The following is a 27,471-nucleotide window of genomic DNA, read 5'->3' as shown; positions in this document are numbered from 1 at the left end:
CTGGCTGGATTAGGCTGGAGTGATTTGCCTATTTCCTGCTTTGTAAATTTCCAGCTTACTTTTCAGCCTTTGGTGGGCCTGTGAAATTATTGACGCCTCTCCCGTTGGCCGACTGGCACCTGGGAGCCTGCCTTTGCTCCCTGGTATAGGGTCTCTGATAAGGGGTGATGGACACTAGGCCCTGGAGGGTCTTTTCCCACCTTTTTGGAGGTTCCCGCCTCCCTTTCTTCTTCCTCAGGTGCTCTTTCACGACATCCGTATTCCAGAAACTCATTTCTGGTACTGAATTCCAGGCAGTTGTGGGAGGGAGCCAGTAAACTTGGGGGGATTTTTTTTTTCCTTTTTCTGTCTCCTTTATAATAGGAGGCTCTGTTATTACCTTTGAGACACCAAGGTAGCTGATGAGGGGTATAAGTTAAACGAGATTTTAAAATATACAAACATAGAGGATGTACGGGTGGGTAGCAATGAAAAGAGCATGACGCTTCTCTCAGGAGGACCTGGGGTGAATGTCGCTTTGCCCATTTCAGCTGTGGGGCCCTGGAAAACGGTGCAGCCCTCCTGAACTTTTTAGTTTGCTCTGGTGGGGGGCGGGGAGATTGACTCATTTCCACTTTGGAGAGGAGATCGGGGACCGCAGGCCCATCTGTGACCAGGCCCCAAGTCCACCGTCCCTTAGGACACTTGACCATGAAGAGAATGGGGCCCCTTCGTTGCCAGCCAGTGAGCCAGCAGATGAGGCCTCGGGAATTTCGCAGCTCAGCTCAGATAAGTGATTAGAGGCCAGAATAGGTTCCAACATGTGTTCTGTGCTGTTGGGACAAAGTGTAAAAGTGACCCTCACGACATTTAGTGCTGTTCGTGTTCTTGAGAGGTGTATGTGCCAGGGGTTGGTAGAAGGGAGGGAGACGCAGGAGTGAAGCCCCAGCAACAAAGCTGGCTAGTAGGAGCAGCAGGCTTACCTCACACGAAGCAATTTGACCACCGTGACTTTCTCCTGAAGCTGTTCTGCATGGTGAGTTTTATTATCCTTCTCACCTTAAGATGAGGGAACTGAGGCTTAGTGGGGCAGAAGGATGGCCTACAGAGCTGTCCCAGAGCTCAAAGGGTTGATGGGGTCCCCAGAGGGAACAGAGACTCGGGGAACAGTGGTGACCAATGGAAGGCCACCGTAGCCAGTGCCGAGTCGCCTTGTGGGGACGGGAGAGCTGTCAGGAGGCTGGCACACTGTGGGGAGCTGGGCCTGGGCTGTTGGTGAGGAAGGGGAAGCAACTGCACTCTCAGAGAAGAGACCCTGTGCCGGGGACGGGTGGAGGAGGCGGGTGGCGGTGTGGCCCCCTCTGTGGTCCCCTGTCCGAGTGGAGCGGAGGTGGCTGCGGGGCACGGGGGCAAGTTGGGTTTGGGCCCAGGATGGAGCCCTGTCCTGGGTGGGTGACATCGAGGCCACATTCCTTACTGACCTCAACTCTCAGTCTCTCTGGACCTCGTTTTCCTCCCTCAACAGCTGCTGGGGCTTGTACCTAACTCACCCCATCCATCTAATTCAGCAGGCATGTTGAGAGTGTGCTGGGTGCCAGGCCCCAGGATAGAGATGTTAAAACACTGCTCCGAGGGGCCTTCTGTAGCAGTAAGGCACCAGCCCAAGTGTCCTGAGCCGCAGAGCCTTGGGCTCACTGTCTGGGGGTGCGTGGATTGGCCTTTTACCCTGCCTCGGGGCTGGCCTACCGCATGCTTCCCAGGCACTGTTGGGTCAGACACACGGAGAGCTGGCAGCCATACCCCAGCTGACATCTGACGTGGTTTCCGGGGCTTCCCGGTCTCCCTGCTGCCCGTCGTCCTGGGAGGTGGTTCCCGAATAGAGGCCCCGGCTTCGAGCCCGGAGGCGCCGTGGTGTATACGGCTGAGAAGTACCCAGGAAGACTGAATGCTTCCTTGTGCTGCCTGATACTCTCTTCTGAAATGCGTTTCAGAGGGTCCTGTGTTAACAGTTGTTGTGTCCGGGAACCGCAAGCCAGGTCCAGGGTACTCAGCAGGTCCACAGCTCTCCTGTGTTGGCTGGAAAACATTTTCAGATCACCCTTTTCCAGGAGTAAAGTTTGGATTCATTTAGATGAGATCAGTGAGGAGTTAGTTAATCCCGACCCAAGTGTTGGAGGACCAGCTCCCTCCCACTCGCTGCAGGGTCAGTGTCCAGGGCCTGGGTTGTGTGGGGTCTTGACTGCTGCGGGAGCCTCCCCATCTCCTGAGATGGCTGTGAGCTTGACGAGCCAAAGTGTTTGCTCCGAGAGGAGTTAGTTACCCAGTGCGAGGGGGCGGCTTCAGGGTTTTATTTAGTCTTCCCAACCCTGTGAGATAGACAGGATGAGAATGGGAAGGAACTTACAGTTTTAAAGCACCTACTTGGTGTGAACTGCACATGGGATCTCCCTGAATCCTGAGTGTGATGATCATCCCTGTATCGCTTCTAAGAAACTGCAGTTCCCGGAGGTTAAGAGACTTCTGCCAGGTCAAGGCCAGAGTCCGGTGGAGAATCCCGTCCTGATCTGGACTTCATTCTGGGCTGGCATGTTGCTTCTTGCCTTGTAGACACCACAAGTCAGGGTTGTCAGAATCCCCGGAGAGCTGGTCGAAGCTGGTGGCGGGGTCGGTTGGGGTGGGTTGTCAAGGTCTGAGGATGCGGACACTCTGGGTCTGGAGACCACACTTTGAGAACTGTTGCTTTTGATGAAAATTTCTGCTCCTGTAATCGCTTCTTAATCTTTCTTCAAACAGTAAGTGTGACTTTTCTTGTGGACAGACTATAAGGTTGATTATTTAGAATCATTCATGCATTTGGTGGTTCTGTCACCTCTCAGTTTGCACCATGCTAAACACTTGCTGGAATGTTCAGTCTAGTAAGGGAGCTGAGACAGGGACCTAAATCAGGTAAGATGGCAAGTGTTGGCAGCAGATTGGAGAGAGAAACGAAGTAAGGAAATGGAGGACAGGAGGGATCATCTCCAGCAGCAGTAATAATGGTTAACGGTTTTGCTGTTTTAGAGATGGGTGCTGGCTTACCGTGTGCCAGAGACCACAGTAGGTGCTCTGTGTATCTTGTGCTGCTTTAGTTCTTACAACACTGCTGTGAGCCTGCTACTCTCTCCTGCTACTCTTTGCAGACGGGACCTGACTCTGCAGCTGCTGTCCTGGGGGATGGTGTTGATGAGAAGGGGCATCCCGGGGGCTGGAGGAACCTGGTGCTCAGGGGGTGGGATTTGGCTCCTATTGAAGAGGAGAAGGAGGCTTGGAGGGCGCTCTAGGCAAAGGCTGGTTGTGGAGGGGTGGGGGTAAGACCAGCCGGGAGAGCAGGGAGAGGCCAGGCAGACGGTGTCAGGCCTGATTGATGAGGCTTCCAGTGTCAGCCGCGTGGTTTAGACCCTTCTGTTGGTGGCACTGAGGAGCCATGGATGATTTCTAGGGAGGGTGGTAGCCCGACTGTCATTACAGAGGCAGGGAAGGTCCCCTTGGCAGCTGCCAAAAGGCCACCTCTGTCTTACTGTGAAAGCCTCCACTGTGCAGAGCGGGGGTCTGACGAGGGAGTCAGCGCACGCAGTGCCAGTTCCCCGAGGTCTGGGGTAGGGCCCTTCCGGGGAGCCCCCAGAGAGATGAGAGGGCACCTGCTGAGGTGGGTGGGCAGAGCACGGGTGGAAGTCTGGGGTTCTGAGAGCACCCGTCCTTAACTGCTGGGATGGCTGTAAGGGTAACCAGCCTGCTCACGTGCCCCTGCTTTCCACGCTCGGACACTCAGACCCGAGCTGAGAGGCTCCCAGGATTTGGCTAGGTTGCTGCCCTGCTTAGAGGGTGTGATGGGGCTATGAGCAGTTCCCATGGAAATGTGCTTTAAAGACACAGTGGGGACCTCTGCAGAAAGCTTGAAAACATACACTTATTTTCACTTTCATGCACTGGAGAAGGCAATGGCAACCCACTCCATTGTTCTTGCCTGGAGAATCCCAGGGACAGGGGAGCCCGGTGGGCTGCAGTCCATGGGGTCACACAGAGTCGGACACGACTGAAGTGACTTAGCAGCAGCAGCATGGAAAGGGGAGAAAATCACCATAATGTGCTTTCTTACAAACCCTTTGAGAGTCTCATCTCACAGAGTGAATGGAGTAAGTAGAGCGCTGTGTACTTCATAGTCTGTTTTCTCCGGCCTTGGAGAGGCAGCGTTGTGTGAGAGCTCTTAGCCTGTTTCTGTATGACATGCTGTGCTGTGCTTAGTCATTCAGTCGTGTCTGACTCTTGCGACCCCATGGACTGGAGCCTGCCAGGCTCCTCTATCCATGGGATTCTCCAGGCAAGAATACTGGAGTGGGTTGCCATTTCCTCCTCCAGGGGATCTTCCCAACCCAGGGATCGAACCCAGGTCTCCCACATTGCAGGTGAACTCTTTACCATCTGAGCCACCAGGGAAGTCATTTCTCTGTAATATGCCTGCTTTTTGGGCGAGTGGGTGTCAGGTAAGGGAGGGGGTAAAAATGCCCAGAGGGGCATCAGTTAAGCATTATTGCTCTTGACCTAGGAGATACGTTACTCAGAATTTTCAGGTTAACCTACTAGTCTGCAAGGACAGAAAATAGCGTGCTGACCCTGCTCCTTGTGGCCTGAGGAGAGGCCTGTTAAAAACCAGCCTTGGCCTTGGTGCCTGTTTCAGTGCTTCCCCGAACCCCCCTGACCTAGAAGAGTCTCTGATCTCCTCCATTTAGCCCTCAAGGCTCTGGCTGTCAGCACTCACCACCTCCTCCAAGCAGCCTTCCAAGACCACCCAGCCTGTGGTGCCGTGTCTCCTCTAAATGCCCGCGTGTGTTGTCTGGCTCATGCACTTGGCCTCGCCCTCCAGGGTTCCTGAAGATTAGTGGAGGGAATGTGAGTGGGTGCCCGGCCCAGTTTGCACGCTGCCGCTTCCTCCTGCCGTGCTGTTTCCTGTTGTTTGCTGCAAGTCCCGTCCTGTTTATGGCCTTATCTTCCTCAGAGCAGGATGAATACCTTCTGTTTCCCCATGATCTTCACAGCACGCAGTAGAGTCTGCTCTGTGCGTTACTCCCTCCAAAGGTTCCTCTCTCTCAGGCTTGTTTTCAGCATCTATCAAAGCTGAAAATAATGGCCATCATTTTCTGGCCCTGCACGGGAAGGTAGGACGCCCTGTGAAGTGCCATCCACACAGTGTCGCGTGCAACACTTTTTCTCGGGAAACTCTCGTCAGTCAGTGCTCTCATGTCTAGCATCTGGAGGCCGAGAGGAGCTGAGGGCCTTGCCCAGGGCGGCACGGGGCTCCAGAGCTCTGTGCTGCAGCTCTGTGGCCCGTGAGCCTGGCCAGGTCCCTGTGGATGAGAAGGGGCCTCCGCTGACCCGTTGTGTGTTCCCGAGCCTCCTGGGTGCCCTGTGCCTGCCTGTTCTCTTCTGACACGGGCACCTTGTGTTTGGGTCAGAGTCAGTCCTGTCTCAGCTCTGTGTGCAACTGCCCCGCGTGTGGATCCACTGACCGGATCCAGGGAAGGGATGTGTGTGACAAGCAGGCTGCCCTACCACTTCTTCTTAGTAAAATATGCCATCACCTTACCATTCTTGCCAGGCATCATTCAGACGCATGCTCAGTGATGGCACTCATTTTTTATTTGTTCTTATTTATTTACTTCTTAAAAGTTGTAGAAAAACATGCATAGCACACATTTACCGTTCTATTTTATGATGTTGAGTGGCATTAAGTACATGGTGCGGCTGTCCCCACCATCATCCTCAGAACTTTCTTGTCTTCCCAGACTGCACTCTGTCCCCCACCGCTAACTCGCTGCTCCTCCCCAGGCCCTAGCCCCGACCCTTCTACTTTCTCTGTGAACCTGACCACTCCAGGCACCTCCTGGGAAGGAATCTGGCAGGGTCTGTCCTCTTGTGGCTGGCTTGTTCCCTCCGCAGAGTATCTTCAAGTTTCACTCGTGTTGGAGGAGCCTGTCTCAGAATCTCCTTCCTTTTTAAGACCAAATACTCCTCCGTTGTGTGTGTAGAACTCATTTTGTGCGTTCACTTGTCCATCAGTGGACACTCGGGTTGCTTCCACTTGTGGGCCGTTGTGAATGGCGCTGCTGCGAATACGGGTGAGCAGATGTCCCGTGTTTGTGTCTGTGTCCCTGCTTTCAGTTGTTCTGGATACAAACCCGGAGGTGGGATGGCTGTCCGGTGCCCCTTCACCATGGCTGCACCTTTCTGCCCTCCTGCCAGCTATGTGTAGGGTTCCAGTTGCCCCACTGTCTCGCCAACAGTTGTCATTTATTTTTTTATAGTAGCCATCCAAGTGGGTGTGAAGTGGTATCTCACTGCAGTTTTTTGTTTTTATTTATTTTTTTCACTATGGGTGGCATGCAGGATCTCCCCTGTGGCCAGGGATCACACCAGGCCCCTTGCAATAGGAGCACGGAGTCTAAGCCACTGGACCACCAGGGAAGTCCCTCACCGTAGTTTTCAGTTGATATTAAGCACCTTTTCACATGGTGATTGTCCATTTGTAAATCTTTGGAGAAATGTCTATTCGGAACCTTTGCACATTTTTAAAAGCAGGTTACTTCTGTCGCTGAGGAGTTTTAGGAGTTCTCTCCATATTTGGGATAGTAGGCCCTTACTAGATACTAGATTTGTCTTTTTACTCTGGTGTTCAGGTCTCTCGGTGAAGCGTGATGTGTCTGTTTCTCTGTGGCTGCCTGTGCCTTTGGTTTCCTGCCCGTGTTCTCAGAGGGTCTGGCATGTGCCCTGAGGACAGGCAGGGTGATGCTGGTGGGACTGGTCAACCTGACCTCTTACCAGGTGCTGGTTGAGAGCCCCACAGGCAGCAACCCCGGAGGCGGCACTGTTGCTCACGTGTGATGGAAGAGGCCAAGGCTCAGCAGGCAGGTCCTTCCCAGGGGTCTGTGATGGCCAGTGGCAGAGCAGGGACTTGCGCCCAGTCTGTGAGACCCTACCCCTAACCCAGGGTTGTCTGTGGAGTCGAGTGAATGTGCTTGCAGCTCAGAGTGTGGAACTGGTCATCTCAAGTTTCGACCCACCTGAGCGTCACCTGGTTCCAGGGTGAGTCTGGGCAACTTGTCCTCATCCTCCCAGTTTCTGGGGAGTTTGGCGAGAAGCAGCGCTTTCTCACTGCACACCCAAGTCTTCCTGGGGTTCCATTTTCCTCAGATGTGCTTTGGATCCACAGCGTCGGGAGGAGGAAGAGAGGTGGACACACACAAGTTCTCCATGTGGCCAGCTCTCTTTCCAGGCTCACCAGCTGTTGCTTTAATTGGGAATGAAGCACAGGCCTTGTCTTCTGGGAGGCACGTTCAGAATTCTGTCTGGGGTTTTGGTTTAGAGTGGAGAGTAAGGAGGGAGACTGGCTCCTCGTCTCAGGGGATTGGGCCCCACGTCTCTGGGAGCTGGTACACACCTGGGCCTGGGGGCGACGCCATGGAGGTCTCTGCTGCTCCCGAGAGAGACATGTGTGAGCTCCAGCTTGAGGCAGGAGATGCAGCCTGGGGAGGGACGAGCCTGGTGTCAGCCTCCAGAGAGGGAGTTTCCTTCCTGCTAACTCTGGAAACCCTTTAACCAGCAGTTCTGAGGGTCACCGAACTCTGGAAGGCCCTTCGTGGCCTTTGGCCCAAACACCTCACCCTTACAGGGGAGGAAACAGAGGCCCAAAGAGGCAGGTCTGTGCTGTTCTTACACAGACATTTCTGACTCCAGACCTGTGGGTTTTTCCGGACACCAGTCAATTCTGACACCAGCTGGTATCCTCAATCCAGTCCAGTTCAGTGTACTCTGACCTGCCCGCCCGTGGTTGTCACAGGCCGCCAGGTAAGGGCTCGGCGTCACTGACCACTCCTGCTTAATACCAGCACTTCTGACCAACTGGCTGTAGATGGGGGTTCCTGTGAACCCCTGCCCAGGTTTGAGGATTTGCCAGCATGGCTCACAAGATGCAGGAAACACCTTCCTTTGGTGGCAGTCTCTCTGGCATCCAGCTCCATCATGCATCTGCCCCAGGCTGGCCACCATTGGGTACTCTCTGCTCTGGAGAGTCCGAGGGTGTCAGGACCCATGGGCCAGGAACTGGGCCAAAGGTCAAATGCGTGTGTCTCATTGTGTCCCAGGAGAGGCCTTGACGGGTAAGGCCTGGTGCCACTGGGGAAGGGCCTGGTGGCTTCTCCTGACCTTGGGCCCTGCCAGTCACCTGGGTGTTTGTGTCCACAGTGGGGTGAGGGAGGTTGGGAGTTCATCATCCATCATGTCATCAAGGACTCTGACTCATGAAGATGAACTTTCTGGGCCTTTCCTGGTGGTCCAGTGGTTAAGGCTCCTCACTTCCACCACTACAGGGTGTACGGGTTTGATCCCTGGTCAGGAAGCTAAGATTCTGCATTCTGATCGACGTGGCCAAAAAAAAACCCGAAGACAACTTTTGCTTTGTTTGAATCATGTTTAGTCTAATCACATGGGATTGGTTAGTTCCAGGTTTGGTTGAAAAAGTTAGTTCATAAACTCCCCTTTACTCTTTTGTTTTACCTGCTTTATCTGGCTCCTGTCCAGAACAGAGGTGCTGCCCCCAGGCAGGACTCAGGCAGTCCGGGGCTGGCTGGAGTCCTGCACTGATTTGCCATGTGACTCTGGAAAGGCCATGTCCAGCCCGTTTACTCCTGTAATGAGGGCAAGTTGAACAAGTTCATTTCTACATCTGAAGCTTAAGGCCTGAATCAAAGGAGCTTTTAGTTTTTCTTTAGACTTTAGCCTCCATGATTCACTTTCATGGGCACTGAACAATGCTCTGCGAACTTAAAAAAAAAAAAAAATTATGCTGGGACTTCCCTTGGTGGTCCAGTGACTAAGACTCTATGTGCCCAATGCAGAAGTTCAGGTTCTATCCCTGGTCAGGGAGCTGGATCCCACATGCCGCAATGAAGGTTGAAGATCTTGTGTGCCACAACTAAGACCCATCACAGCCAAATAAATAAATAAAATTAAGTAAAAATTTAAAAAATTGGGCAAAAATTACATGACACAAAACTCACCATCTGCATCATGTTTCAGTGAACATCTCAGGGGCATTAAGAACACCCACATCCAGAACCCTTCTCACAAAACTGAAACTCTGTCCCCATTAAACAGTAACTCTTATTCCCCCACCACTCAAGCCCCTGACACCCACCCTTCTACTTTTTGTCGCTATGAACGTGACAACTCCAGGGACCTCATATAAGTGGAATCAAACAGTATGTCTTTTTGTGACTGGGAATGGCTCCCCACTCCAGTATTCTTGCTTGGAGAATCCCATGGACAGAGGAGCCTGGCAGGCCACAGTCCATGGGGTCACAAAGGGTGAGACACGACAGAGCGACTGAGTACACACAACACTCCATTGAATGTGTAGGCCGTGTTGTGTATCCGTCCATCTGTTTTTGAACATGGGTTGCCTGCACCTGCTGCTGCTGTGAACGTGGTGTGCAGGTTTCTCTTCGAGACCCTGCTTTCAGTTCTTGGGAGCACATGCCCGGCAGTAGCCTTGCTGTGTAGCGTGGCCATGTGGTAGTTCTGTTTCTGTTTTTTTTTAGGAGCCTCCATACTGTTTCCATAGTAGCTGTACCATTTTCCACCCCCACCAGCAGTGCACAAGGGGCTCCGGTCTCTGCTCATCCTCGCCTGCATTTGTTATGTCCTGGAGTTCTGATGGAGCCATCCTCAAGGGTGTGAGGAGGGTGCACACTTCTGGGGTGTGACTGAGCCCCCAGAGACTCAGTGCTGTTCAGAACTCAGTGCAGGACATGTGTCTGGAGGAAGGCAGAGCACCAGGGTTCCGGATGGTGTGTGCACGTCTCACAAAGCCACTCAGGTGCCCTAGTCATTCCCTGGGAACTGTCTTCTGTGTCCGTCCTGGCACAGATCTGAGCGTGGAGGGGGCCTCTGAGCTGAGGGAAGGGGCTTTTCATCCAGACTCCACTGGGAGCCCTGAGGGCCGAGCCATTCCCCTCACCACGCCCGGCCCTCCATCCTGGTCCTGTGCGGCCGGCTCATGGGAGCGTAGCCAGAGAGGGTGTCCGGTCCTACACCTTTCTGGAGGAGAACTGACATCACTGTTGAAATTTCAGATGCTCTAAGACCTGACCTAGGCTTGCCCTCTAGGGACCTGATCCACAGAAATGTCAGGTGGATGCACGTGCGGCCATAGCAGTTTTCTGAGGACAGAACCCCATCTCCCCAAGGAGGATGGTGTGTGCCCCCAGGGGTGGGCACACAGCCAGGTGCACAAGCGGGTGTAAAGTGAGACCCGGGGTTGGATCCCGTTACACCATGAGCTTCACAGAGCAAGACCCACACTCAGCAGCTGATGGGGCCATGGGGCAGGGGACCTCGCACTTTACATAAGGTGACTTGTGTCCTGTCCATGTTGTCTGATTTTTAAACAAGAATGCACACATACTATTTCACTTTATACAGACCTCTTGTCTCATGAGCAGGGCTGTGGATGCAGTTCTGCTGTGAGTAGACCCTCTACCCCACACATGGGGCACCAGGAGGACCCTGCTGCTCCCTCAGAGGAAACCCCTGACTGCCAAGGTGGGGCTGCCAGGGTGTCATGGAGGCCAGACCCCAGAGTCTACCCCCTTTGACCTACCCTGTCCCATCCTCGGGGGCTCTGAGGTGGGTACCATTCCTGCCTTCTCCCTAAGCTTCTGAAGGTGTGAAACTGAAGACCCCTCAGGATGGTCCCTCATGTGGGCATTTGATGAAGTTCAAGCTGAAAGGCTCCTTCTGCCAACTCCCATCTCTCTTTCTGGCCAGCTCCTACCTGTCCTCCACAGCCAGGCCCCTGGTGCCTCTTGGGAGCCCTCTGACCCCAGAGGATATCTGCTCGTGAAGGCCCAGGATGCTGTTCCCCACCTGCCCAACTGGGGGCTGTGGTTTCTGCTCTGTCTCTCAGCCGCAAGCCACCCCAAGTCCTCGTGTTTCATTACTGCCCCGGAATCCCTAAGGCCCGGTGGCTCCCTCCCAGAAAGAGCTCTGTGACAGCACCAACCACGCGGCATCGCTCAGCAAGCAGGAGCCACTGAGAAATGCACACGCTGCCCGGGACCCTTCCTGGAGCTCCGCCCTCCTCCCTGTGCGCGTCCTGCCCTGGATTTCTGTGGTGCTCAGTGGCACACCCAAAAGCGTGCAGCCTCCTCACACCCTCGAGGATGGCTATTGACAAAACCCCAGGGCAAAACAAGTGCAGGCAAGGGGGTGGAAGAACTGGAGGCTGAATGTTCAAGGTCAAGGTGTCAGCAGGGTTGGTTTCTCTTGAGGCATCCTCTTGACACGCAGACGGCCGCCTCCTCACTGGGCCCTCTCCTGACCTCGTCTGCGTGCAGGTGGGCCTGGTGTTTCCCTGTGTGTCCAGCTCCCTCTTAGGAGGACACCGGGCAGGTTGCACCAGGGCCTGCTCCCTCAGGGCCTCCTTGTACCTTCTTTGCTTCTGCAAATAGCCCCCCTCCAGGTGCAGCCACACTCAGTATATGAATTTAGGGGCATACAGTTTACTCCTGACATTTGCACAGTGCTTCGTGGGTGGCTGCTTGCCCTCCTGTTCAGTTCGGGGTTCTGGGTTCTGTTCTTGGGCAGACTGCATGTGGTGCTGGTTGTCCTGTGGCTGGCAAGCTGTGCAGTCTTCCTAACCCCCAGGTCCCTTCTGTTACAATTAAACCAGTACGATAGGCTCACACTTGGAGGACCAGGCTGAAGCCTTCAGCTTCTGGACCCCTGGTCCCAACTGAGGGTCAGTAACGTGTTGTTACTCAACTTTACCAAGTTAGCAAAGGATTACACTTTAAATATGTAAGAGTTCAGATGGGAAGGGAGACTACCAAAGCCCTAATGAAAACTGAGTTAGGTGGGGACTTTCCTGGTGGTCCAATGGCCAAGACTTTGCACTCCCACTGCAGAGGACCCAGGTTTGATCCCTGGTTGGGGAACTAGATCCCACAGGCTGCACCAGGAGTTCGCCACAATAAGGATCGAAGATCCTGCATGTCGCAACTAAGACCCAGGGTGGCCAAATAAATAATAAAAATAAAATTTTAAAAATATTTTAAAAACTTGAGTTAGGTGAAGACATAATGCTGTGACAAATAAGCCAGACACCGAAGGCCACATGTGGTGTGATTCCACTTCCATGCGTGTCCAGGATAGACCATGTGTGCAGTAAGGGAAGGCTAGTGGGTGTGGGGCTGGGGGCCAGGGGTCCTTTTGGGGTGGAGGAAGTATCCTGGAGTTTGGTGGTGGTGGCTCCAGTGGTCTGGGAATGTACTGAAGTCCTCTGAACTATGTACTTCCAAAGAGTGAAATTTATGGCACCTGAGTTCTGTCTGCATAAAACCATTATAAAAACATTGAACTGGGGTGGTGGCATGCTAATGTGAGTGGCTTTCCTTCTCTCCTCTGTCCTCGGGGATCTCTGTAATTACTTTTTTTTTTTTCAAGTGGAAAAACCCAGAGTCATGCAGATTACTTGGAATCTAGTTTTGTGCGGTGCTGAGTCATAGCCAAGCAAAGAAAATCTCCCTGGAATATTAAGGGGTCACTTTCGCTCCTAAAATATCAACATTGACTAAGATTTGCAGGCTAAAAATAGAGAGGAAACTGGGTGTATATGTGCTTCAGCTTGACAATAAACTTGTCCCACTGTGACGTGGGCTGTCTCCTGGTTCCACCTCCACACAGATCCGTGGTTTGCAGCAGGATTAGCTTGTTGTAGTCTGATGGAGTCCAGCTGGTGCTGGGCATCAGAATCCACATTTGTTTCTGTGTGTGTGTGTGTGTGTGTGTGCATGCCGTGTGCATATGTCCTTTCAGAGAGCTGTTCATTCCCAGCTTGAAGCTGTTTTCAATCCCAGGCCCAGAGATTTCTGAGCCATATATATTTTTAATATATGTTAAATAATTCATCAAGGAACGTGTGTGTGCCGAAACGTCGGCGGCCACCTCACTTCCCATTTGACTCTTCTACCCAATTTTTAACCGTGTTCCTGCTATAGTCTCCATTTCTTGGCTAATGACATAAAATCATCTTCAAAAGAAAAGCCAAAGACTCTTGCGTTACCTTTTTCTGCCTTAAAGCCACCCTTTGGTATTTGCAAAGGTCAGATGAGCTGTCCCGGCGGCCGCGGCCCTGATGGACGGGGAAGCGTACGTTCCCATTGGCCCCTGAGGATGAAGGATGACTGCGGCGGCCACGGCATCTGCTGTAATGTCAGGAGCGGGCGCTGGGACGCAGGGGCAGCAGGCACATGAAAAATGCAGGAGGTGGGAAGTGCCTCTGCCTCGCAGCCACAGGGACATCTCTGAGAGCATTTGTTCTCCTCCGTTAAGCCTTGTCACCCGGCATCTAGTACAGGCTGGGGGCAGGGGCACCAGTGCCATGTCCTGTGGGGCCTTGCCCTGCCCTTGCACCGGCTTGTTTTTGTTCAGTCTTTGCCCCTCGTGGGGGTCGTCGGCTTTATTCTGAGTTAAATAAAGAGCATCCTTTGGTGCCTGGTGTGGGAGAAGCAGGTGCTGTGCGCTGGGCGTGTCTCTGTCCCCACTCAGAGCAGATGGCCTGCGTCAGTTCGTTTTGTGACCTTTCTTTGCTGCTAAGACACCAAATCTCTGATCCCACGGATCATAAATATTCTTTAGGTTTGCAGGCACGGAGGTAATGGGAGCTGCAAGCTGTCGCTATCATTTTCCATTTGTTGGAACCCTTAGGAAGGAAACCATTACAGCAGTTGAGGCACTGCACATGCCTGCTGCGGCCCCAGGCTTTATGGACATGTGAAGGGCACTGCAGCCTGGCAGCCTCAGCCAAGGTCAGGCAGCCTTCTGCTCCATGTCCCACCATCCTCACCTTTCTGATTGCCAGGGAGCCCCTCCCAGCAGCTGGGCACTGTGACTCAGCCCCACTGCCCACTCCCACCGCCTCCCCAGGGGCTGCATTCTTAAAGTCACTAAAGGTCATGATGGTCACCTGGTCTCCATCGCTCATTGTACTGATGGGGGCCTCTCCCTGCCCTGGCCGGAAACAAGAGCAGCGCAGGCTGTGTGGGGCCCAGTGAGGAGGTGCTGGACCCCTCAGAGGTTTACAGGGAGGAGGCGGGCTGGGCGAGGACACAGTTCTGGGAGTCTCGGGGGGACCTGGAGCGGAGGGCAGCGAGGACAGTCACCCTGAGAGTCAGGCTTGAACCTTGTCTGGAGTCAAGGGGGAAGCTTGGCAAATGAACTTATGTACAAAGCAGAAGCAGAGTCGCAGATGCAAACTTATGGTTACCAGGGGTAAGATGGGAGAGGGATAAACTGGGAGACTTGGACTGACATAAACACACTACTATACAAACTAGGTAACTGCCAAGGACCTACTGGACAGCACAGGGAACTCTACTCAATGCTCTGTAGTGACCTATATGGGAAAAGAAGCTAAAAAAGAGCAGGTATATGCGTGTGTATAACTCATTCATTTTGCAGTACACCTGGAACTAACACAACATTGTAAATCCAATAAAATTTTTTAAAAGGTGGGGGAAGCTTGGGAGGTCTTAAATGTGTGTATGTGGGTGGTGCTTATGCATCTCAGGGGAGGAGCATGTGGGGGGCCTGCCAGAGAGGGGCAGCAGCATCCCATCCTGAGGGGCCGAGGGGGGCCTCCGCCCCGCTCCAGCTCTCACCACCCCACCCCGTTCCTTCATCCTCCCCGCTGCCCAGAGCCTCTGCACCCCACCCAGTCTGCTCCCCTTCTGACACCTCCTGGGACCCCGGGGCAGGGGCTCACCCTTCCCCCGCCCCCACAGCAGTCTGGGCTGCCTGGCACCACAGGGCCCTCGGTGGAGACCACCTTGCTCCAGACTTCATGTGGGTCCCCTGGGGGCTGGGCCTTGTGCGGAGAAGGAGAGGGGCTGGTCTTCAGAGCCATCATCCAGCAGATCCCAGGGGACGCACTTTGAGACCCTCCTCCACCTAACACGTTCTCCAGGAGAGGAGGCGGTGTTTTTAGTTTTTTCTGTGGAGAATTTCAAATATAAATAGGGGAACCAGTGTAATGAGCTTTTACGCTCCATGACTTGGGCTTCAGCAGTTCTCAGCAGCTGGCCGCTCCCACCCTGTCTCCTGGATGCTTCCCACCTCAGGGTTTGGAAGCCGGTTCCAGGCCTCACGTGACTGTGATGTGCGTGTCTCTGAAGGTCAGGGCTTCCGGTTGGGCTCCATGAGCCCCAGCCCTCTCGCCAGTCCAGTGGGCGAGGACGCTGTCTGCCCAGGGCTGCTGCGAGCAGGCCTCTTAGAGAGGCCTTTACCAGAACCTCATAGCTCCCTCTCCTCTGCAACCTGCTGTACACCCAGCACCGAGGCGGCTCTGACCACACGGCCTGGGGCAGGTGAGTCCAGGGCCCTCTCAGCCGGACACTCAGCACCATCCTTGAGGCAGCGGCTTAGGCTGGGACTTGGGGCCCTCAACTTTAAAAGGAGATTTAAATTTTAAATCTCTTCCTATCTCAGAAAAAAATAAAACCAGGGGCAGGGACTTCTCTGGTGGTCTAATGGTTACGACTCTGAGCTCTCAAAGCAGGGGGCCTAGGTTCCATCCCTGGTCAGGGAACTAGATCCCACATGGGCCACAACTAGAACCCAGCACAGCCAATACATAAGTATTTTTTAAAATAATAGCAGAAATAGAAACGGGAGAAGATCTCCTTCATAGGCTGGTTTTAAGGTTTAGATGAGACAATGTGTGTCTGTATGTAAGTCATTCAGCACTCGGTAGCTTTTATCATGAACATCCTTTCAATAATACATCCTGCAGGGTATTAGCTACTATCCCCTTTTTACAAATCAAATGACAGAGGTTTAAAGCCAAGGTTAGGTAGCATGCCTGAGCTCCTGGGGCAAATGAATTACAGAGCCAGGGGTCTGAGCCCAGGTGTGACTACCCCCCGGCCCCCACCTTCATGATGGCTAATCATTGAACCGAGCTTTGCAACCTTGAAAAGAGAAGGGGCCAGTTATGGGTCAGCAGACTAAGTTCATGTGGTCCTGCCTCTGTCTGGCGTTCCAGCCAGTGCTGATTCCTGGAAGCTGACAGCCACATACGGGGTCTCTGCAGACCCCTGCCTGCATCCCCCACCTCCTTCCCACTCCTGCGGGTAGTGCTACTCAGCCCTGCAGTGAAGAGAAACTGGGCGGGCAGGTCAAACATGGGTGCAGCAGCCCTTCCCTGCTCAGTCTTAGTGGAAAGAGGCAAACTCTGAGGCTCAGGAGGGTCACTGGTCACCTGTGGAGGCTTGTTCTCCAGTCAGGATAGTGAGGGGTGGACGTTCCAACTGTAAAGTTGCTGGGAATGGAACGTGTGAGGTTGATGTTGCCGAACTGGACAAAAGACCCAGGCTCGTCCAGTCTCACTGCTCCCTGGTGCCTTGGTCTGGACCCGCAAACACCCAAGATCAGGCAAGGAGTGCTGTGGGCAGGGGACCCACTGACCCGGAACCCTCTTCTGGAAGGTCTGGCTTAATGGGAGCCAGCATTGCCAGACCAGGACCCAGCTTCCCGTGTGGCTCTGTGCGCCTGTTCAGAGAGGTTCTCCATTATCAAACGAGGAAGCTGAGCAGATAAGCCAGTTGTCTGTGGCCCTTGGAGGACAAGGCAGGGACTTGAAGGGCACGTTTAGGCCACGTCCAGTCCTCTTCTGCACGTCCACCAAGGCCTCTGGACCTCCGTCACTGAGCACAGGATTGCCAGGGCTGGGGGTTCCTCCCCGGGTGCTGGGCCACCCCAGGGGGATAGGCAAGGATGGCTTTTCCCTGGACAAGTGTTACCTTCTTTGGGGGTATGTGTCCTGGTGTGTCAGGTCTGGATAGCCACCTTCACCAGTGTAGTTTCCCCAAACCAAGGCCCAGAACAGGTTTCAGGGGAAGGTCGAGAACCCGAGTGGTTATAGACCTTACAGGTGAGACTCAAAAGCCCTGTGGAGAAGACCCCGCTTTGGATAGGAAAGCAAAACTGGTCACCTCGTTGCTGCAATGACAGCCTGGCTCTCTTGGGACCCAGCCAGAAAAACAATTTGTTAGAATGACCCCCCCACGTAACCAGCTAAAGCTTTGGGCTGAAATCCAGAATGCTTATTATGGGAAAGTGGGGTTAAAATTGTTCCTCTGAAACTCTGTGGTTGTTTATTTGAATTAGCGAGGTCGCCCCAGTGACAGCTGTGGAGGGCAGTCTTTAATTAGGAGAAGAATTTGCCCTGAACGTCATCAGAGTGGCATTTCTGAGGCCTCGGGTGTTTTTCTTCCTGGCTTCTTCCAGCCTCGTCTCAGTCCCGGGCTCCATCCAGGGTCAAGAGCTAGCTTCTTCCCAGACGACCATTCCGCATGCTTCTAGCAGCCCCATCCCCCACCCGCGCGAGCTGGGGGCTGCTTCTGGAGCCTGGGCTCCAGATGAGGCCGTGAGCGTTTGTCGTGTGAAGTTGGGCACAGCTGGTCTTGAGTGCCGTTGCTGCAGGCCACGTGCTGCTCTTAAGTGTTCTATATCTGTAAGCACATTTCCTTCTCGTCTTCGTTACTAGCAGGTGAGGCGGAGTCCTTAACGTCCCTCTTCACAGGTGAGGAGGCTGCGGGGCCGGGATCACACGGCTGGTTAGTGAGGCGCCCGCTGCAGAGGCTGGCACAAGGCAGGCACTCAGTGGATGTTTATCGAGTCTGAGTCTCTCTCGCACCGAAACGTCCGTTACATTTACCATCTTCTGCCCTCTAGTTTTTCTTTTTTTGGCCACACTGCACAGCTTACAAAATCTTAAGTTCCCCAACCAGGAATTGAACCCGTGCCCCCTACTGTGGAGGCCCAGAGTCCTAAGCACTGGACTGCTAGAGAATTCCCCCTGCCCTCTAGTTTTTACTTTGACTTTTCTCTGATAACATTGAATATGTCAATCTTTTCTTCAAACCCGGGTTTACTTTTTAAACTTGGAGTTACGGAGAGTTTTAAACATTTTTAAAAAGAGAGAGAATAGTATAATGAAACTCTTTTCAGTCCTTTATGTAATTTCAACAGTCATCAACTCATGGCCTGTTTTGTCAACATGCCCATTTTCTCACTCTCCTGGCCTGTATTATTTTGAATTAAATTCCCCAAATCATATTATTTCAGCCATATATTTCAATCTGTGTCTCTAAAAGAAAACAAACTCTTAAAAACAACCATAATACCATTGTTGCACTTCAGGAATTAATAATAATTCTCCAATATTGCTTATTCAGTCAGCATTCACGTTTCTGTGCTGTGCTTATTTACTCAGTTGTGTCTGACTTTGCAAGCCCGTGGACTGTAGCCCACCAGGCTCCCCTCTCCATGGGGATTCTCCAGGCAAGAATACTGGGGTGGGTTGCCATGCCTTCCTCTGGGGGATCTTCCCAACCCAGGGATTGAACCCAGGTCTCCTGCATTACAGGCGGACTCTTTACCGTCTGAGCCACCGGGGAAGTCATGTTTTTAGTTGTCTCCTGATGTGTCACACGTTGTGTTAAAGTCTGTTTGAACAGGCTCTGATAAGCTCCGCATTGCAGGTGGCTGGTGTGTCTCTTCTGTCTCAGTCTGTAGGCTCCTCCTCCCTGTTTACTTCACTGCAGTTTGTATGTCGAAAAAACCAGGTCACTGGCCCTATTGAGTTTCCCACAGCCTGGATTGTGCTGATTGCATCTTGTGGTGTCGTCTAATGTGGCCACATGTTCCCATGTTTCCTGTAAACCTCCGTCTGACCAAGTTCAGGTTGAATTTCCCAAGGAGGCAGGGGCCTCTGCTGTCTCTCTGTGACGTTCACGACCACTACTGATCAGGGCCTGTATCCCCTGCTTCTTTACGGGTTGTAGATGGTTTCCAAACTGGGTTCTAGTCCCTCAAGGGCCTGTTGCAGGGCGGGGCACACAGAAGGCTTCATAAGTCTTGGTGCCAGTCTGTGTCCCTCCGGCCTCTCCTTGACGTCCTTGCTCACTGGCTGGTCTCCTGGGGAGAAGGGTGACATGGTCCCTTTGACTTCGAGGCCCTGGCCTGGGCTCGGCCCTTGTGTGCTTTCCTCAGCCCCCTGCATGGGAGGGCGCTAGGTGGCAGGCAGGAAGAGCGTGGGGGTGGCTGGGTGGCCCCGGGTGAGGGCTGCAGCTCCTCAGCTCTGAGAGCCCACTGCGGGCAGTGTGTGGGAGGAAAGGCTGGCCTCACTCTGCAGCCCGGAAGAGGTCAGACCAGCTGGAAGAGCCACGATTATGGGGGAAAACAAGTCCTTCAGAGGAAGTCTTCCTGTCAGAGTCCTTCACAGTATCGCTGTCACCCCACCCTGGGAGCTGCATTGTGCCACCTGCTCTTGGGCTCAGAGGCCAGAGCTGATCCCTGCTGCCCTGGGCGTGCAGACGGGGCTCAGGGGACCTCCTTTGGGGTCCTGGCCAGGCATTAAATGATGACGCCATGCTCCATCACGTGGCTGTATTGTGATTTAGTGTACCTTAGTGCTGGGCATTCAGGTTGTTGCTTTATTTTTTTCCTGGCTGTAACAATTAATGCAGCCACAAACCCTGGGAGAGCTTCAATCTTTGTCTGCATTTCCGGTTGTGATAGGGAACCCCTGTTCCCTGGAATCACCCTGTGAGACAGGTGGCTCCTTTCTGAGGGTCTTGCTCCCTGAAAGCTTCACTGCCTTTTCTTTTCTCAGCATTTTGGGGACCTAGTGTGGGTTCAGGTGTGCATGGGGCTGGGAAGGCTTCCTGGGAGAGGGCTCGCAAGGCACACTCTTGGTAGTGACTGAGGGTGGAGGCATTTGGAGGGGGTGGGGGAGACCAGAGCTGTCGCTGGATGTGGACCTGGGGGAGCTGAGGCCAGAGGAGGTGGGTGAAAGGATGGGAGGGGATAGGGCAGGGGTGAAGGGAGCAACTAAGGCCTGGGGACAGAGCCTAGACTTTGCTGAAATGGAAGGGGAAACCAGGGAGCGGCTCCAAGCAGGGCAGTGACTGAGGAGCCTGTGTGCTGGGTCACCTAGCCACTGGGCGGAGGGTGGACAGGACAGAGCCAGTTAAGGCCCTTATGCGAGAGGGTTCCTCACAGACTTGGCCAAGTTGGCAGGAGATAGTGCCTTTCACTTAAATTCACATTTCTTTAATTCCTGCTGAGGTTGGATATTTTTATGTTGATTCTTCCAACTGTGTTTGATCATTTTGTGACTTGACTCAGTGGGTCCCAAAGGCCTGTCACTGCGGACATTGTGGGTGGCGAGGCCAGACTCATGGCTCAGCCTTGCATAGGAGCCCTGAGAGACCCAGCGAGGAGGTGGGGCCCAGGCTACTTGAGCTGCCCGGTAACCAGGGCACACAGGGTCTGCTGACCAAGAGAGCAGGATGAGTGGCCATGGAGTTTGCTTCTCTGCCGTCACATTTGAGGCAGGGGTTCAGGATGCAGCAGACTCAGCTGGGTCAGGGGTCCCCAGTGGCCGGGGGCAGCTTTGTTGAGGAAAACCCATCCAGGCTGGTCTTGCCTGCAGGCCATGCGCACTGGCTGGAGCAGAGAAGCTGAGTGAGAACAGGCCTTGGGGACAAGGTTTCTTCTCAGCCCTGCTCATGGTCCGCCTGCCTCTGCAGGTGAGCAGCATCCAGCCCATAGACCTCGTCTATAAATGGTTTTATTGCAGGCTTTTCTGATGCCCCGGAAGCCTCCTGAGGAAATGGGGGCTGCTGGTCAAGAACATACCCTTCTTGGAAAATGCTACCTCCTAGCTGGCTGCCTCTGGGCACGGGGTCCCCTGCACTGCCTGCCCCCCTGAGGGAGCTGGCTGGCCATGTGCAGCTGGGTTGCTGAGTTGGGGCACAGACAGCATGATGGCCAAGTAATGACCCGTACTGTCTTTGCAGCTTCTGGATGGGAACCACAGAGGCCTTGAGCCCTTTCCCTGTGAAATCTGAACAGTGTCAGGGTATTGCAAGGCCACCATCATGGCCGGGCCCTGTCTAGGTTGTGCCTTCGCTGAGGCCGGAGTCCCTCCTCTTTACATTTAATTTTACATGAAAAACAGAACTGGGTGAGCTGACCCACCAGTGCTCAGCCGATCAGTTGTGTCAGACTCCTTGCAGCTCCATGGACCGTAGCCCACCAGGTCCTCTGTCCGTGGGATTTCCCAGGCAAGATTACTGGAGTGGGTTGCCATTTCCTACTTCAGGGGATCTTCCTGACCCAGGGACCGGAGCCCAGTCTCTTGTGTCTGCTGCATTGGCAGATGGGTTCTTTACCACTGAGCTACCTGGGAAGCCTGACCCACCAGAGCCCTCCCCAAACTGTTCTGATTCCTGATGATTCCTGATGACCTAAACCTGGTTACAAGGGAAGTGCACGTTTTATAGAAAAATTCTTCCCTGAGAAACAAAGCGGGGGCTTCCCTGGTGGCTCAGTGGTGAAGAAGACGCCTGCCAGTGCAGAAGACACAGTACAATCCCTGACCTGGAAAGATCCCACAAGGTGCAGAGCGCCTGGGCCTATTCTCCCTAGAGCCCGCGCTCCACAATAAGAGAAGCCTGTGCACTGCAGCTAGGGAGTAGCCCTGGATCACCACAACTAGAGAAGAGCCCGCGCAGCAACAAAGACCCAGCACAGCCAAAAACCAATAATTTTTTTTTTTTTAATATCAAAGCAGTCTTGGACATGGCTGCTCTCACCCTGTGGTGTCCACCTGGTTACAGCCTGGGCTGACACTCCAGGCCTTTCTCCTTCCATGGGTGCACAGTGGTTAACATAAAACTGTATGTACAATTTTTACCTTGACCTTCTCCCACTGGGCATGGTCACCACTTGCCCAGCAGTGACGTAGGTCCAGGAGTGCAGGCAGGCCTCCCCAGGCCTCAGTCCCCTCAGGGGACACTCTGTCATCTCAGTCAGGGCCTCATGGCTTCAGCCAGGTTTGGAGCCCCCGTCACATTCTTCAGATGCTTCAGATTTCTGAACCTGAGATGTGGCTGCAGTGGAGGAGAGCAGGCTTCCGGGCTGACCTGCAGGTGAGGGGAGAGGTGAGAGGATGCGGTTCCCAGGCCCCTGGGACACTCGGCCACCCAGCTCCGAGCTGGCGAGAGCTTCGTGAGTGCGGCGGCCATGCTCAGACCCCAGGGGACTTGGCAAAAAAACGCCCATGAGGCCAGGATGGACGAGGCCTGGGGAGGAAGGTCAGAGGATGCGGCCGTCACTGTGGCTGTGCTGGACACTCCTTGTTTCCCCCTGACTGGGGAGGGGCTCTAGGCCTGGCTGGAACATTTTCTTACCTGGTTTCCCTTATAGCTACGCATGGCATAGGGCACAATTCTGGCTTCTGAGAGGAATAGCACCTCTTCAGCAGTAAATGGCAAAGCCCTCTGGCCCTTGTGCCTTCGTCCTGCCTGTTTCAAGGACTCTGTCTGCTTGGGCTTTGGCCGCCTCATGGATTCAGGGACGGAAGCCACCGGTCAGCGCTGGTGGAGCAGGAAGACAAACGGATCCTGTCCTGCCTGGGGGCCTGGTGGGGCTGCTCCCGCCTGCACTGCCTGCTTCCAGGGTTCTTACTCCATGAGAAAAGTAACCCCCATCTGCTTAAGCAACTGTTAAGTTTTTTTTTAATTGCTTGCAGCTGAATGCAATCATAACTGATAAGGTAATGTTTTAATATTTTACAAGGGGGAAATGTATTTACATATTGTGTAATTAAAAATGAAAAATAATTTAAATCCCCACAGATTTCCGGGCCCACATCAGACTCACTGAAACAGAATCTTCAGGGACGGGACTCACATATCTGTATTTTTAACAAACTCCCCAAATGATCTGATGTACAGGAAATCATTTCCATATCCATTAATATTGTCCCCATTTTATATAGGAGAACACTGAGGAAGGAGGTTAAAAAACATCCCAGTGGTAGGGACAGAATGAAGGGACAAAATAGGTGATTAAGTATTTAATCTTCCTAGGGGATTGTAAATAGGAAAATATGGGAGACCCTTGTAAGTTAATGATGACTCAAGAAAGCAGGTTTGCTTAGCAACAAAACAATAGAACAGAAGCAGGAGACATGCCCCCAACAACAAAAGAATGGTGGCATGAGGCCCATATCCTGCCCGGTGAGCTCAGTGAGTCAGTAACCCCCAAAACATGTTCTCTGGCCCCTAAGACATGTTCTTTGCACAACACCACCCCCCCCCCCAACAATAAAACAGTAGTAGAAAATAAAGGCAGGCCAGAAATGTCTGACACCTGCCCCATGGTGTCATCAAGTTAATGACCCCCAAAACAGGCTCTGTGCACACAAAAAACAATCGTTTACAGGAAGGTGACTTTTCAAAATGAAAGACCCTTGTTTTGTACTGAGACCTGAAAATACTTTTCCAAAGTGTTAATAACAGTCCTGGCCTGACCAACAAGTAAGCTTCCTTGTCCTAACTGGGGGAGGAACTGATGATGGAAACGTGATATCTACTCGAGAAAAACAAAGAGGTTCTTCTCCCTTCCCCACTCTGCCTTTGATTAGAAAATTGTAGCTCACTAAGTTCTCAGGGTGCGGCCTTTCTCACCTGCCTGCTAGTAAACCTCACAAGCGTCCTGTTCTAATAGAATACTTTAAAAATTTTTGTTTATATATTTGGCTACAACAGGTCTTCATTGTGGCATTCAGGTTCTTCAGTTGTGGCGTGCAACCTCTTGGTTGCAGCATGTGGAATCTAGTTCCCTGACCAGGGATTGAACTCCAGCCTCCTGCACTGAAAGCATGGAGTCTTAGCCACTGGACCACCAGGGAAATCTGGTAATAAATCCCTTCTTATCTACCTCTATTCAGCTCTTGCTGAATTCTCTGCACTGAGACATAAAGGACTATGGTCCCGGAGCTCTTCTGAGCCCCAGAAACGATACCAGTCGGTTTCACCAGTGTTTTCTTTTAATTTGACTGCACCAGGTCTTAGTTGTGGCACATAGGATCTTCGTTGCAACATGTGGATCGAGTTCTCTGGCCAGGGATTGAACCCAGACCCCCGGCATTGCAAGCGTGGAGTCTTAGCCACTGGACCATCAGGGATAGTCCCTCCTGTTTGTTTGTTTTCCCCACTTTTTATGCCTGGAGGGTTCCATGAACAGAGGAGCCTGGCAAGCTACAGTCCACGGGATCACAAAGCATCAGACACGACTAAGCGACTAAGCACACACAGTTGATTGACAATGTTGTGTTACTTTCAAGTGTACAGCAGAGTGATTCAGTTATGCATATACATGTATCTATTCTTTTTCAAATTCTCCCATTTAGGTTATTTCCCCAGTGTTTATAAGTGAGACTTGCATCCATGACTGTCTGGTTCCAAAGAGCGCCCACCCCCTGCCCCAGCCTGCCCCTGGGAGTCCTGGCTTCCCCTCACAGTCACAGGACTTCTGAAGGGAGCTTCCAAAACAGAAAATTCAGAACTGTTTTGGACACAATTTTGCACGGCTGTCCAGGACTGAGTCCCTGCAATGCATGTGTCCCCAGGGGATGAGGCCAGGTAGGTTAAAAAACAGAGTCGTCAGTTCTTGGTCTCGTCTTCTTTTGAGACAGAAATTCTTTGAAATTAATTTTTTCCATAGACTTTCTCGGGTTAAATCACTTAAGAATTACTAGACCATCTCACCCATGAAAGGTAATTACGGTTGTTTTATGAGTGTGGAAGACATATAGCATGTAAGTGCTCCAGGAGTCTCCTGTGAGTTATTAGAACTCGCAGGATTCATGTTCTACCAAATTAGCCATCGAGAGCTGATAGATTGTATCTGCAGTTCACCAAGGCTCTGGTCAGCAATGCACATTCGTAACAATTAAGTGCACGGCCGTTCCCCCAGAGGGGCTCTCTGGGCGAAGTGGTCGCCCCAGGTTGTAATAGCGTGATCTGCGTGAGGATTGAGACTTGTGTGATGAGAGTGATCTTTTCACGGGGATGAGGGTCTTTGCCTTGAGAAGCAGGAGGTCAGTGCCCTTGAGCCCCTGGGGTGGGGGCAGTTATTATAGTGTCCCATGGATCAAGCGTGGCCTGGGGTCAGGAGCTCCATGTTCCAGACCTGGGCCCAGCATGAGTCCACCGTGTGTTGGGTCTCTGATTCCACACAGTCAGACTTCCAGGCAGCCCTGTTCCTGAGCTCCATGGTACAGGGCATCCTGGAGATACTCCTCTAGTCGCCCTCAGGGACCACCTTTGCTGGGGGTCTCCACAGTATTGGGCTTCCCAGGTGGGCAGTGGTAAAGAATATGCCTGCAATGCAGGAGACCTTGGTTCTATCCCTGGGTTGGGAAGATCCCCTGGAGGAAGGCATGGCAACCCACTCCAGTATTCTTACCTGGAGAATCCTACGAACAGAGGACCCCAGTGGGCTACAGTCCACAGGGCACAAAGAATCAGACACGACCGAATAACTGGAGCACAGACCAAGCACTGCTCTGCATGCTGCATGCTGCTCTGGCCAGCCTTAGTTCTCACAGAAGCTTTGTATGGTGTGGATGTTACTGTTCCCAATCCGTAGATGTAGACACTGAGGCTCAGAGAAATTTAGTTACTTGCTGAAGGTCACACAGCCAATAACCACAAGAGTTAGACTGGGGCTCAGTTTGGCCTGACCACAGGCGTCGCGAGGCCGTGTGACCTGCCTCCGTGGTGCGGGTGCTGGGCAGCGGTGGGAGTGCGGGGGGCAGTGCTGTGGGAGGCCTCTGGACTCGGAGTCGGGGAGATCTTTGAAGAGGCAGGATCCAGAGTGAGTGCAGGTGAGCGGGGGAAGGTCGCAGTGGTTCTGGGAACTTGGAGGAGCCCGGCTGAGGGGAGCTGTGCTGTCACCAGGGGGCCTGGAGAGGCTGGGGAGATGGTAGGGGCGAGTCAGGGAGGGCACAGATGCCAGGAAGGCGGAGGGAGAACGTTTTGCGTTTTATGTGATGCTGTCTTCAAGACATTTCATATGACCCTGCTCATTATTCCGTAGTACAGGAGTGGTGGCAGTACGTTCACCTCCAAGTCCCTCAACATCAGGAAGAGATGGCCACCTTCCTGGTGGAGTGTGGCTTGCTCTGCCCCCAGTCAGACAGTGAGGACCAAGGCTTCTTGTCTGTACCTTTTACCTAGGGTGCCAGGAGTCGTCATAACTCGTCTCTTTTATTCCATGTGGTTTCCAGTCTTCATTCCATTTACCTTGAGTATAAATTATTATAAAAATGACCCTAAGTTCCTTTTGGAAGCAGGCCTTTATGTGTGTTCCAACACTTGGTGAGAAGAAACTTGGACTGACTTCCTCGCACAGTCGCAGGGAGTGGCCGCAAAGGGCCAGGAGGACAGGGCAGTGATGGTTGGGCCTTGTGGCACTGATGGACTGCGGGCCGCAGGCTGCCGGGACCGCGAGTCCTGTCCCAGGAGTGCATGAGCAGGTCTCTGGGAATCCTGGAGTCTCCGAGTATGTAGGGGTGTGGGGGAGGCGTCGTCACAGTCATTGGTGACTCACTCATTCCCTGGAACCCTGGGACCAGCTCTTCCTGGGAGAACAGACTAAGGCTGTGTAGGGCAGCTCCTGGTTCCCGGGGCACTTAAGGAAGCCCTCGGGGAGACGACAGCACAGTGAGGTCAGCATCCCAGTCCCACAGACCCACTGCGCCTGGCCCAGAGGCTGAGACCCCCAGTGGAGAGTCCACCCGCCTGCCCGGAGGGGCCCTCCTGGGGGCGCTGCGGCCGCGTGGCTGTCCTGGACATTCATGTTCTGCTTAGCTTTGCAGGTGTTCTTATGAACGGGGCAGCCGAGGCGCTCGAGATGCTCTCTGTCAGGGTGCTTTCCAACCCTGGTGGTGCTCTTGGGGAGCCCGTCTAGAGTGTGTGCTGAGTTAAGTACCTGCACACTTTTCTGGAAGGATCTTCCCAGATGCTCACAGGGAATTACTCTTCCTTTAACATTCCATCCAGAAAGAGCTGAGAACCACTGCCCTGGAAAATGGCCTCCTCTGGGTTTCTTTCTCTATTCTCTCTTGAATGTCTGTATCAAAGCATGTCCCCCAAAGCCTGCTGCTCAGAGGGGGCCACCCAGGCCTTGGGGGACACGGAATCGGCACTGGGGCGTGGCATGGAGGGTGGTCTTCGTCCCCCAGCCTGGCCTCGGGTGGCTGTGCCTGGGGCGTGAGCGTTGGGAACTGGGCATGGAGACCCAGGGCTGGCTGGCAGGGGCACAGCACGGCCTCGCCTGGCCCAGTGTGGTGTGGTTTTGTCCGCAGTCCTCCTGAGCTGGATGCCTTTCCCAAATGGTCCCTGCAGGTGGGAATGGCTCCACAGAACAAACCAGAACCTTGGACTGGACTGTGGCTGTTTAGATTTTTTGCTTGGGGGACATCTGTGCCATGGAGTCCCTGGGCTCCGAGAGGGGCCCCCACGTGGCCCCGGGGCTGTGTGG

The 27,471-nt window shown here is 53.3% G+C and overlaps 1 protein-coding gene across 7 annotated transcripts in view; it reads left to right on the top strand.

Moving 5' to 3' along the window:
- Positions 1–27,471, top strand: part of TOM1L2 (target of myb1 like 2 membrane trafficking protein) — a 72,255-nt gene that overhangs the window by 851 nt on the left and 43,933 nt on the right. The gene's annotated exons all lie outside the window — the stretch shown is intronic.

This window comes from Bubalus kerabau, chromosome 4 (assembly GCF_029407905.1).
Source record: "Bubalus kerabau isolate K-KA32 ecotype Philippines breed swamp buffalo chromosome 4, PCC_UOA_SB_1v2, whole genome shotgun sequence".
Lineage (NCBI taxonomy): Eukaryota > Metazoa > Chordata > Mammalia > Artiodactyla > Bovidae > Bubalus > Bubalus kerabau.
This window is presented reverse-complemented; position numbering and strand designations above follow the sequence as displayed.